Below are 12,500 nucleotides of genomic sequence, written 5' to 3' on the forward strand. Positions count from 1 at the left end.
GGTTTTCTCTTTGAACGATGAAGCAAATGATTATTAATTAAATCATGATAATTCTGATATATATATATATTTTTTCCCTGACAGGGCATTGGAAGAAATTGAGTTTACGTATCACGACGTGGTTCATGAAATTAATACTCTTATTGAAGAGATCAATGATTTTAGAAGAGAATTGAAAGACATTTTCAATGAGTGGCACGAAGTCTTATCACGTCCTATCATCTCGAAGGAATTAAACCAATGGTGAGACACGTGTGTGTGTGTCTGTCTTCCTACCTACCTCTCTCTGCTCTTATTGAAGAGATCAATGATTTATAATGACCGGTCTCTGATCTCGAATGAATTAAACCAATGGTGAGACACGTGTGTCTATGTGTGTCTATGTGTGTGTGTGTGTGTGTGTGTGTGTGTGTGTGTGTGTGTGTGTGTGTGCGTGTGTGGGTGTGTGTTGCTTTCCCTGTCTGTCTGTCTCTTCATCTATACCCTTGACTTTTTTTTTTTTTTTTCAGCACTATCGCACAACATCAGCTGTTGAAGCAATCTTGTACAACACATGATTTTCTGGAGGTAAATATTTCTGAATTATTATTAATATCACTCTCTCTTTAGAATGTCGTCTAATGTTGGTTGCATTATTAGTTTGAACGCGGTTTTGTCAGTACACTGGAATTAATTTTATTGACCTTGAAAGGATGACAGGCTGAGTCGGCCTCCTGGTGTGTTAATTCAGTGGTCAACGAGGCTTACTCATATTACCATGTAATTATTATCCACTTTTTGTTTCAAAACAGAATATGGTGTCTGAGTTTCGAAATCACAAGACATCTGGAGAAGATTGCTGGGAAAGATTATACATTCTCGCAAATGAATATTTAATATTTTCAATATTAATAAATTATATTTGTTTTGTATACAATTACTTGATTCTGAATTACAAGAAGAGGATCAAAACATGAAGGGAGGGTAGGTGCGCCCCCCCAATGACCCATCACCCCCTCATCCCATCCCTCCCCTCCCCATGTGTGTGTGTGGGGAAGGGGGGGGGGTGGGATGAGGGAGGTGGTGGGTCAAAGGTGGGGGCGCACAGGGGGGATGAGGGGGTGGGGCTTGTGTGGGAGGGGCTTGTGTGGGCGGGGCTTTGGTGGGGCTTGTGTGGGCGGGGTGTGGGTGGGGCTTGTGTGGGTGGGGCTTGTGTGGGAGGGGTTTATGTGGGCGGGGCTTCGGTGGGGCTTGTGTGGGCGGGGTGTGTGTGGGCAGGGTTTATGTGGGTGGGGCTTGTGCGGGTGGGGTTTATGTGGGTGGGGCTTATGTGGGCGGGGCTTCGGGGGGTCTTGTGTGTGCGGGGCTTATGTGGGTGGAGCTTGTGTGGCAGGGGTTTATGTGGACAGGGTTTATGTGTGTGGAGTTTTTGTGTGGAGCTTGTGTAGACAGGACTTATGTGGGAGGCGTTGATGTGGGCAGGGTTTATGTGGGCAGGGGCGAATGTGGATGAGGTTTGTGTGGATCAATGGATGGGTGGAGAGATGGGTGGATGGGTGGATGAGTGGAGATTGTGTGGATGGGTGGATAATTTTTTAATTAAATAAACATGTTGTGTGTGGGGGAACTAATTAACTAATCACTAATTATGTGAATATGGGTGGAGCTTGTGTGTGTGGAGCTTGTGTGGAGCTTGTGTGGAGCTTGTGTGGAGCTTGTGTGGAGCTTGTGTGGGGTTTGTGTGTGGTGGGGTTTGTGTGGGGTTTATGTGGGTGGGGCTTGTGTGGGTGGAGTCAAAAAGGGGCGGAGTCAAAAAATTTCAATTTATTGGAGCTTGTGTGGGGTTTGTGTGTGGTGGGTTTGTGTGGGGTTTGTGTGGGTGGGGCTTGTGTGGGTGGAGTCAAAAAGGGGCGGAGTCAAAAAATTTCAATTTATCTTTGTCTTTTGTAATTCCTGTGAATAAAATGAACCTAAAATCTCTTCCCCTTCCAAATCATATATCTTATAAGTCCAAGGAACCGTATCTATTACATCAACAATTTTAAAAAGTTCTTTCGTCCATCGTTCAGTAAAACCCTTTTCAAAATGAGATTTCCACCTATATATTCTTACGATATCACCAACTTTGAACTTAGGTTTTCTGACATTAATCTCTTTTTCATATTTTAATTTTGTAAATGTTTCTGATGGCTTCATATTCGTTGACGTGTGAATCGTGTCATTATACTTATCCACAATATCCTGAATAAAAGATAACCATTGTTGTGAACCGAGTTGTGTGAATTTTTTATATAGTCTCTCTTTTAAGGTACGATTAAAACGTTCAACAACAACTGCCTTCCCTTCATTAAAGGTACTGTATAATGTAATACTGTTATTTTTTAGAAAATTCATAAATGTCTTGTTATAAAACTCTCTACCCTCATCAGTCCACAATTTTTTAGGTTTTCTCTTACTTTTATTAAATATCTGTTGAAAAGCTAACATAAGAGTATTACCTGTTTTGTTTTTTAAAGGGACAACCCACACATATCTACTCCTCAAATCAATAACGGTTAAAGCATACTTGTACCCCTTATCATTATTGAGTTCAATCAAATCAGCAGACCAGATATAATCTACTTCCTTGGAATAAACTTTCCTTCTCTGAAACTTTGTGAATATTGGTTTATGTAATTCATCAGCTAATTGCTCTTCAGTCTTAATGACATCATTAGAGCTTACAAGTTTTTTGAATTTCCAAGTCCAAGTTTCAATTTAGCACTAATCATCTTCTTCACGATGAACCTATCAACTTTTTCTCTCAAGGTTGGATTTTGTATCAGAGACAAATTATACAACATTTCTCTATCGGCTTCATGCTTTTCTTCCAACGTTGTGGTATTCCCATAATCAATATCGTGTCTCATGCACACTTCATCAACTCTATTGATTGGTTTACTCCAGGATTTAGGATTGTCTGCCTCATCTAATCTTTTATCCAAGTTTGTGCCTGGACCACAGAAAGAATACCCTGGAAGATGTAATTCCCCTGGTATTCCAGTAGTTGTAAATTTACTTCCTGATAAAAACTTTTGTATATCTCCTCCGAGTTTGTGTTTGGAGATAAATTGATTTTTTTTTGAACCACACACCGAACATATACCTTTTTGTATAACCCTGTTATTTTTACTTTTAATATATGAAATATTTTTAGTATTAGTTTTCTTTTTACATTTGAGACAATAACTCATTTATTTATGAGAAAAATTCCTGCAGAGTGCAAAAACCTTTTAGTTTCCAACATGCACATTTGAATCTTAATTTTTAAAACATAAAGAATCCTAAGAAATGCCTTCACTCTCTCCTCCATTTATTTAAGAAAAAACTTGAATTAAAATGAATGGCTTGACGATGTCAATAGTCTTGAAGAAAATATTGCAAATAGACTTGTCAATTCTTTGGTTTCCTCCTCGGTGGGTTGAGTTATTTTCTGTAATACCGCCAATCTTTTTTGAATCTCACTGGTTTCCATATTTTGATATTTATTTTGTCTCGCTCTTTCCTCCCTCTCCTCCCTCTCTCTCTTCTCTTTTTCCTCCTTCTCTTTCTTCTCCCTCTCCTCCTTCTCTCTCTTCTCTTTTTCCTCCTTCTCTTTCTTCTCCTTTTCCTCCTTCTCTTTCTTCTCCCTCTCCTCATTCTCCTTTTCCTCCTCTTCCCTCTCTTCTTCAACTCCTTCCTCATCCCTTACTATCCTTGAATCGTTTACACCCCATAGAATATTATACATATATTCATCAGGATTTCTTGTTATTCCTGCATCGAAAATAATTTTTTTTACAACAGGAAACCAATAAAATTTCTTTTGAATTTCTAAAAGAGCCTTACCTTTTCTTAACTTTATAATTTTTTCATTATTTAACATTCTAATTAAATCTAAAGTTGTCGGTTTATCAACATCAGCATAATGCCAATCTTTTATTGAAAATACCTCATTCTTATGTTGTAGAACATATTTATTAAAATACCGAATACCCTTTTCTTGAAGGTATGCTTGGACACAGAAATGATAATTTTCTTGAAGCCTTCTTGCTGTCATTTATGTATTAGAAATATATGTTAGAATAATATTATGGCACGAAACACCTCCCCATCTTCCCATAGTTAAATCATTTTGTATTTCCTTACTTATTATATATAATCCTGTTTTTTCTGTTTTCATGAGATAAACAAGGGCAAAACCATTATTATATTTGCCCTTATTAAATTCTTTTATTTGTTGTTTACTAATCGTGGACCCACAAAACTCATTCTCGATACCAAGTGGATAATATTCTTCCTTACGAGACTGATTTAATTGTTCCAGGTCTTCGAGGTTAATTTTAAATGACCAATTATACCCTAAATCATTCATATCATACCCCCATTGTTCTATTCTCATACAAACGATACGCCCTTCTTTATAAAAATTTATTTTAATTCGAACTGTGAATTCTGTATGACCTGGAGATAATATCAACACTTCTGTATCTTTGGAATACACAGCCGTTTTATTTAAGTATATATATTGTGATAAATCGCTTAATCTCACCAAGTCATTCGCGTCAGTCGGGCTTGGATAATTTTTTAATTTAAAAGCATTTTTCATGTTAATATTTTTGGTTATATTATATTTATGTCGTTCAGCCTGTGCCTTTGTGTAATAATTTGATAAATCAATATCCAGTTCTTGAGATACACCAAAGATAGAACCATCTTTACCAACATAAGTCATTTATATTAGATTAAAAATAATATCATAAAATTTTTTATTTTTGTTGAGTTGAAATAACACATATAGACATAATTGACCACAACACTTGGAATTTAATTCTTGGACTTGAAATGTTTGATAAACACCATTCTGTAAGAATTTTATGACTTCAACAGGTGGTGGAAGACCAAAACTATCAAAATAATATTTGTCTTGATTATTAAAAATACAAACCCAATGAGAACCGTTCCCATTATTATCTTCTAAGTTCATAATAATATTCTTTGTATGTTTCGGCACATTTGTTAATTCATCTCTCATACAAATAACCACATTTTGAATTTTTAATTTCTTACAATATTTGGCAAGTTGTAAATTTGATGTTGTATTCTTTCCAAATTCTTTCAACCACTCATCAATGCTCATTTATTTATTAGAAAGATATAATCCATTACCTCTTTTCGTTAATTTTACACCTGCTTGTGCAATAGAAGAAAGCATATCTCCAACTAACAATCTCGCTTTATCAGGCAGACCTTCAAGTTTTTCAGCAAAATCTACAATTACGCCACTTCCACTAATTTGTTTCTCCAACTCTTTGTTATGTCTTTCCAATTCTTTTTGAGCCTGGAGTTGAGCCTTCCTTTCGTTGGCAGTTTTCACCGCTGTTGAAATACCACCCGTCAATGCTCCAACCGCACTTAAACCAGCAAATAAAGGAATTAGAAATGGGAGAAATCCTCCACTCGTCTCTCTTATTGAATATTTTTTCAACATTGGTTTTGTCATTTTAATTTTAAGTGAGCCAGTGTCATTCAAGATTTTAACCTGTTCTCTTGTGAGCAAAACATCAATTCTTACTGCTCCTTTCCTTTGAATATATCCAGGGTCTGTGTTTGTTCCCGTTGACATATCAGGAATAAAACCTTCGACAGACCCCTTTCCCATTCTATCACTGAATGTATAGAGTGTAAATTTTATCATTTCAGATACAGCAGAGACATAATCAACCGCTTCAACTTCTTGTGTTCCAATATACAATCGCACACTATCAAACATTTTCCAGAAGAAATCATTTACAAGTGTAGCGTTTGTGTTATTCCCAGCTTTAGTGAATTTAAATTTACACAACAAGAAACTTTCGGAGAGATTCAAATAGGTTTGTTGATTATTTATTTCAAAACTTTTTGTACCATTCGTATTCCAGTCTGTTCCAGTTATTGCATTTACCTTGAAGTAATCTTCTTTTTTAGTGGAGTTTGAGATAATAATAGTATCATCCAAATCATAGATACTATCAATTGCTTCCATACTTGTATTTATTTAGGAAAAAGATGTTAAAACTTTTGAAACCCTGATCCAAGTATTTGAATTATTTTCTGTCGCTCTTGGGGGGACAACTGAGTTTTGCCTTTCTTAATTTCTTTTATTGCTTGTAATTTATGAGATTCCTTCTGAGCATCTTTTATACTCTTTACAGCACCTGCTACATTTCCCACAGCAGAAGCAGTTGAACCAATTAGATCTTTATGTTTAAGAATAGTTGAACCAATACCCATGAGAGTATCAATTATCCCATCTCCTCTAAATTGATGTCCAACACCCCTTTGTCTCTTAGGTTTATAGTATCCTCTACCAAGATACATACCTTCACCCTTGTAGTATGGGGAAAGGAACATCCCATCCCCTGTAATTATTTTATATTTTCCCAACTCGTGTTTCCTCACAATAACCATCGTATTTATTTATTGGAAAACTTCACGTAGGTGAATTCTGATGGATATAACTTCTCCATTAAAAGAAATCACACGATTATCTTGGTCGGTTATCCTAAAATTTACTCTGTGTATGGTTTTTCCTGACACAGGTAGATAAACCAAATTTTTGGGTTCCATATTGAATTTATAACCAATTGGGGTTGAGTATGCACTGAATGAAAATATTGTATTTGTTTTTTTCCCATCATTATAAGCACCATCAATCAAATCACAGTGAATTAACACCGAATTTATTCCTGAGGATATTTGAATGACATTATCACTGTAAAACGTCCCATTAGTTTCAATCTTTTTTGAGGAGAAACCCAATAACTCTCTAAATGAATTATCAATTGTGAAATCAACCTTGTAGTTATTTTTAACTTTAATCGTTGATTTTGAAGTATGTTTTTGAATGTTTATAACAATATTTTTGGTTCATCACCCTGTTCTTTCATAAGACGAGCAATTTCGGAAGATATTTGAGAAATCTCATATGCTCCGGGTGAGACTGTTATCGTTTTGTATCCACTTCCGGGATTATAACTAAACTTGTCATTTTTATCAGTTATATTAAATAAGGTATTATAAGTTTCCATGGACAATAAAGATGCCTCATATTCTTTTGTTGTGTCAAGTTGTAGTGGGTATGGGAATGAAGATGTGTGGTCGCTTGTTGTGAAATTGAAACTAAGGATTGTGCTTCTCATCTTATTTAATATGAGATAAAATGTCTTTATATTGATATTTATTAATTATTTTCATGTTCATCAACTGGTCTAAAATGGCTGATGCTTCATTAAAACAATTGTTATTTCCAGCCTTCTGACTGCCTAACAACAATAACAGTCTATTAACTAATTGCGATGGGTCATTTGGAAGAAAACTAACACCTGAACCAAGGATACTTAAAGCCTGAATAATGTGTTTCTCCTTCTCATTCTTCCTACTTTTACCAGAAAGAATAACCTTATAATTTAGAGTGTTCAGCAAATCAATATATACTCTATCATCATTATTTTCCATATCCAATGGTTTATCAATATACTTTGATTCATCCTTCACAGTTGAACCTTGTCTTCCATCTTTTGTGAGAAGAAACATTAATCTCGGAGTTAGTTTAACAGATGGTTGAGCAGAACTTAAGAACCTTAATTCATCATTAAATATCAATACCTTTTCTTGAACAAGATGAAATATTGCTGGTTGTTCTGTTGGAATGAGTCCTGCTTTGGTTTTTGAATCCGCTGAATATTCATTGTTTTGAACAGCATTCACAATATAATCAGGGGGTTGATTAATCTCTTCCAGTTGTTGAAATAAACCTTCATCATGTTCTAATTCTCCAATATGCTCTAATTCTTCCTCCGTCATTTGACTGAAATCTTTTAACATTTGGAGCTTTCTGGGAGTATATTCTACTGTGGGAACTGTGGAAACATCTTTCATTTTTTCTTGGGAAGTTTTTAAAAGTGGTTTAAAAAATTTCTCTTGTTTTCTTTCAAATGCTTCTTCGCCCGTTAGTTTCTGTCTGCGTTTCTTCTTTATGTCTTCCTGTTGTTTTACAACTTTTGAAACCAACTCTTGATGTTCCTTAAATCTTCTTGCTCTTTCTTTTACATCCATTTATTTATTGTAAAATATCATTTAATGAATTGTAAAGATCAACAGGGAAATTTTCCTTTTCTTCATCATTCAAGTAGATGTGTTCAAATAAATCCTTTTCTTTAAATATTTCATCAAATTCTTTATTAACATTAATGCGAGTTGTAATTTCTTCTTCACTAATACTTGCATCTCTGCTTTTCATACGTTTGCGTTGAGTTTCTTCATCAACATCAAAACCGAATGATAAAATCTTCACTCCACTCAGATGTTTAATAATTTGTCTCGTTCCTTCTGGATTAGTTTCTAATATCCCAACACCACCAGATTTTAGTTTCCTTAACTCACTCTTACAATGTGAATATTTTGTTGTACCAAGAGAAACCTCCTCAAACATTTGACCTTCATTCCTCAATCGCATATGTTCCTCCACTGAAATATAGTGATAATCTTCACCTTTTACTTCTCCAGGTCTTATTGCTCTAGTTGTTGTTGATACAATGCGTATCACGGGGTGTTTTTTAAGTAAATTTACAATATTCTCATTTGTACTACACAAGAACCTTGATTTATGAAAGTTTTTTCCAGAAGCAGATTTACCCACAAGATTTATAATAATAGTTGTCATTTATATATGTAATTGTTTATAAAACAAAAAATATATCCCTTAATATCTCATCTTGTTTCACAACAATATATTTATATTTTTCAGTCGTGTGCTTCATATAATCCTCAAATTTCTTTTTACTACATAATGTAGAACAATTATCTCTCCAAAAATTATTGATATCTATTGAATTTAACTTGAATAAAATAAAAGTATTAGCATTGTTTCTGATGGAACGACGAGGAAGTTGAAAGTACGATTGACTAAGATAAATACAATTACAAGAAGAATGTCTCCCTCTTGTGTAGTAGCTGTCCATTACTGTTTGGTTTCTCTCATTAACACAATCATCAAAGATAACGAGGTTCTTTTTGATTTATCCAAATCTTGGGGAGACGGTATATCATCCGTATTATCACTAAGAATACAAGTTATAGGATTTGATTTCTTTTTACATCTCTGTGTATCACAAAATAGTTGAATTATATCTTCAATGTTATAATCATTTAGGTTTTTTTGACGTTTAAATAAACCGATTATATCTTCTTTTTGAAGACCAGCATTAAAACCTTGTGAGAGTAGTTGATACTCTGGTTGAAAACTCGACTTTGTGAAAATTATTAAATTGTCATAATCTAAAAAGTTGGGAGTGAGGAGCATTTTTAAAAGTAAGCAGGTTTTTCCACATCCACTTGAACCAACTATGAGACATCTTAATGAATTTGGGAGATTTTTATGGTTGTTAAATTTTATCTTATTTTCCCAAATAGGTAAAAAATCATTCATTTATATATTTGAAAAACAGGTTATTTAATTTATTATTGGCTTTTTTAGAAACTCTATATTTTATCCTAAGTTCAGGTTTAATTTCAAGATAATCCATTATTTTATTTATACAATATCTTGTGTTGATATTTCCCTGAAAATTACATCCATGAATAATATACAACAACAATCCTTTGAACATTTCTCTTATACGTTCAGTTTCTTCCCTTGTAAGGAAAGGTGTGTTATCATCCTCATACTTTACATTCATTTCTCTAATCAATCTTGTAAAGTAATTCATTTTTGGTGTAAATCTAAAAGAATTATTTTCCTTTTTATATTTTTTATTATCATTAATTAGAAGATAATCACAGAATATACATTGTTTATAGGCTTTTGACTCTGTGTTTAATCCCCGTCTTTCACACGCAGGACAATTCTCAAATTTGTCATATGGAGAATCAGGAAAGTCTAGCATATTTATAAAGTAAAACTTTACTTAAACTGAAATTCATCTATACTTTCAGTTGTATATTACCATCGATATCGATATACTTTTTTCATTATCAGATTCAACGACAACATTTTTTATATTAAAGGTAATTTTAAAATTATCGTTAACTACTATTGAACGAAATGTCATTTCACCTGATATATTAACATCCTTTATTTCATCAGGATTTACATCTTTAGGGTTGTTGAAAAAAATACAAATTTCTCCTTGCATATTACAGATGGTCTTATCTTTTCTTTCTAAAGCTTCATCCATAAGGTTTTTGTTCTTTGATACTTTTTCTTGTTTCATTGCTTTTTCTAGTTTTGAATATATTACTAGAAGGAGAGGAGAAACTTTTGTTAGAGATACTTTAATTGATGTTCTACCAGGTATACTAAAGGCCCTTCCACTGAAGGAAATTGAAGAACTCATATTATTTACCATAATAGTTTTTATCCAATAGTTGTTATATTTATCTTTGTTCAATTTTACATCCTTGACATATTTCTCAGTATCTTTAACAGATGAAGAGATTGATTGAAACTTGTCTTTTGTGTCTTGAAACATTGTATTTATTAAGTGAAAAAGTTGGAGGATAAAATGGTTTTAAGCACAGATTCACCTTGTAAAACAAACGAAATTTTCATCAAGAAAATTTTAGTTTAAGCAAAGTTTTATTCTATAAATATGGTGAATACAACGTACTGCGATGTTTGTAATCACGAATATAAACATTATAGAAAACACCTCCGAACCAACAAACACACATTTAATCTGTTTCATAAAATATCTCCTCTTGAGTTGGAAAGAAAACATTGTGATATCTGTTCAAAGGATGTTTTGAAGAGTAGTTATAATAAACATCTTCAATCACAAAAACACAAGAAAAATGAGTTTAAAGTAAAGGGAGACTATTATATTGAAAACACTGATGGGGCATTTAAAGGGCATATAAAAATAAGGATTTTTCAATTTGGAGAACCCGGTCCATCATCAATAGCTGAATCAATTGAAATAGTGAAACCCGATGTTGAAAAATTTATTAAAAAGACATTAAAAGAAATGAAAACTTTAAAGTTTTATATGGGAGTGAAAATGAATATGAAAAGACAAGATGAAGAACAAACTCCTTATATGAGAACAGATCTTCATTTTATAACATCATTTCAAGATTTTTTGAATAGTGGGGTTTATGAAGAACTATCAAGACAAGAGGAGGATGTTGATAATACAGTGGTAGGAAGTGGATTCAATATTAAAAAATCATCTTTTTAGATATACACATTCTAAAATCAAACCCTCTTAAAGCTTCTTCTTATATTGAATTACCAAAAGAAATAAAACTAAAGAAGGCAGTTGTTAATATTAAGAACAATGATAATAAATGTTTTCTCTGGTCTGTTCTTGCTCACTTACATCCACCAAAATGTAATTCAGAAAGAGTAAAACAATATATGAAATATGAGAATACCTTGGACATTAAAGATTTTAAATTCCCAATGCCACTAACAGATATTCCTAAATTTGAGAAAAAGAATAATCTTTCTATTAATGTATATGGATTAACGGATACAAACAAAGTTCAAATATTAAAAATTTCAAACAACTATAAAAATGAAGAAACACACATTGATCTTTTATATTTTAGTGTTGGAAAGAATTCACATTACACATACATCAATAATTTATCAAGATTAATCTCTTCTCAGGTATTCAGAACAGCAAACAAAATATATCCTTGTAAGCGATGTCTTAATTCATTTCATACAAAAGAACGATTAGAACAACATTCAAAATATTGTAGTAATCATAAATCAGCTGTAATTACAATGCCTAAACCTGGTGAAAAAGATTTCTTTTGAAGATTATAATAAATCTATCATGCACCCATTTGTGATATACGCTGATTTTGAGTGTATCCTTAAAAAGATAAATACTGCTTCTCCTAATCCAAAAGAACCATATACAAATAAATATCAAAAACATATTCCTTGTGGTTTCTGTTATTATATCAAATCATCTGTTGGAGAAAAGTATAACAAACTTGAACATTATCGTGGAAAAAATGCTTCACAAGAGTTTGTAAAACGATTAGAAAAGGATTGTATAAGACTCACTAAATTAATGAAAGAAACAAATGAACCGATGAAATTAACCAAAGAAGAAAAATTAGAATTTAGAATGAACAATATCTGTCATATTTGTGAGGGGGAAATTAAGGAGTCTAAAGTTAGAGACCATTGTCATCTTACTGGTAAATATAGAGGTCCCGCTCATTCCTGTTGTAATCTTAATTATAAATTACCTTCTTTTATTCCAGTCTTTCTTCACAACAGCGCCAACTATGATACACATCTATTTATAAATGAACTTTCAAAAACACCAGGGAATATTTCTGCCATAACAAACACAAGTCAAAAGTATATTTCATTTTCAAAAATGATATTCACAAAACCTTTAACTCGTATTAGGTTTCTAGATTCTTACAAGTTTATGGGAACACCACTAGCCTACCTCGCATCAAATCTAAGCTCCACGGACTCTTTTCCAAATCTTAAT

General features: G+C 33.0%; 2 long non-coding RNA genes across 2 annotated transcripts in view; one reads left to right on the top strand and one right to left on the bottom strand.

The window, feature by feature from the left end:
- Positions 1–1,079, top strand: part of LOC147009049 (uncharacterized) — a 2,169-nt gene extending 1,090 nt beyond the window's left edge. Inside the window, exons 2-4 of the long non-coding RNA XR_015053323.1 lie at positions 85–243; positions 510–567; positions 792–1,079. This is a non-coding gene — a long non-coding RNA (uncharacterized LOC147009049). The remainder of the gene's footprint in view (positions 1–84; positions 244–509; positions 568–791) is intronic.
- Positions 1–12,500, bottom strand: part of LOC147009048 (uncharacterized) — an 87,186-nt gene that overhangs the window by 19,061 nt on the left and 55,625 nt on the right. The gene's annotated exons all lie outside the window — the stretch shown is intronic.

The sequence above is a fragment of the Eptatretus burgeri genome, chromosome 18 (genome assembly GCF_056783735.1).
Source record: "Eptatretus burgeri isolate ZD-2024b chromosome 18, Ebu_testis_v1, whole genome shotgun sequence".
Taxonomy (NCBI): domain Eukaryota; kingdom Metazoa; phylum Chordata; class Myxini; order Myxiniformes; family Myxinidae; genus Eptatretus; species Eptatretus burgeri.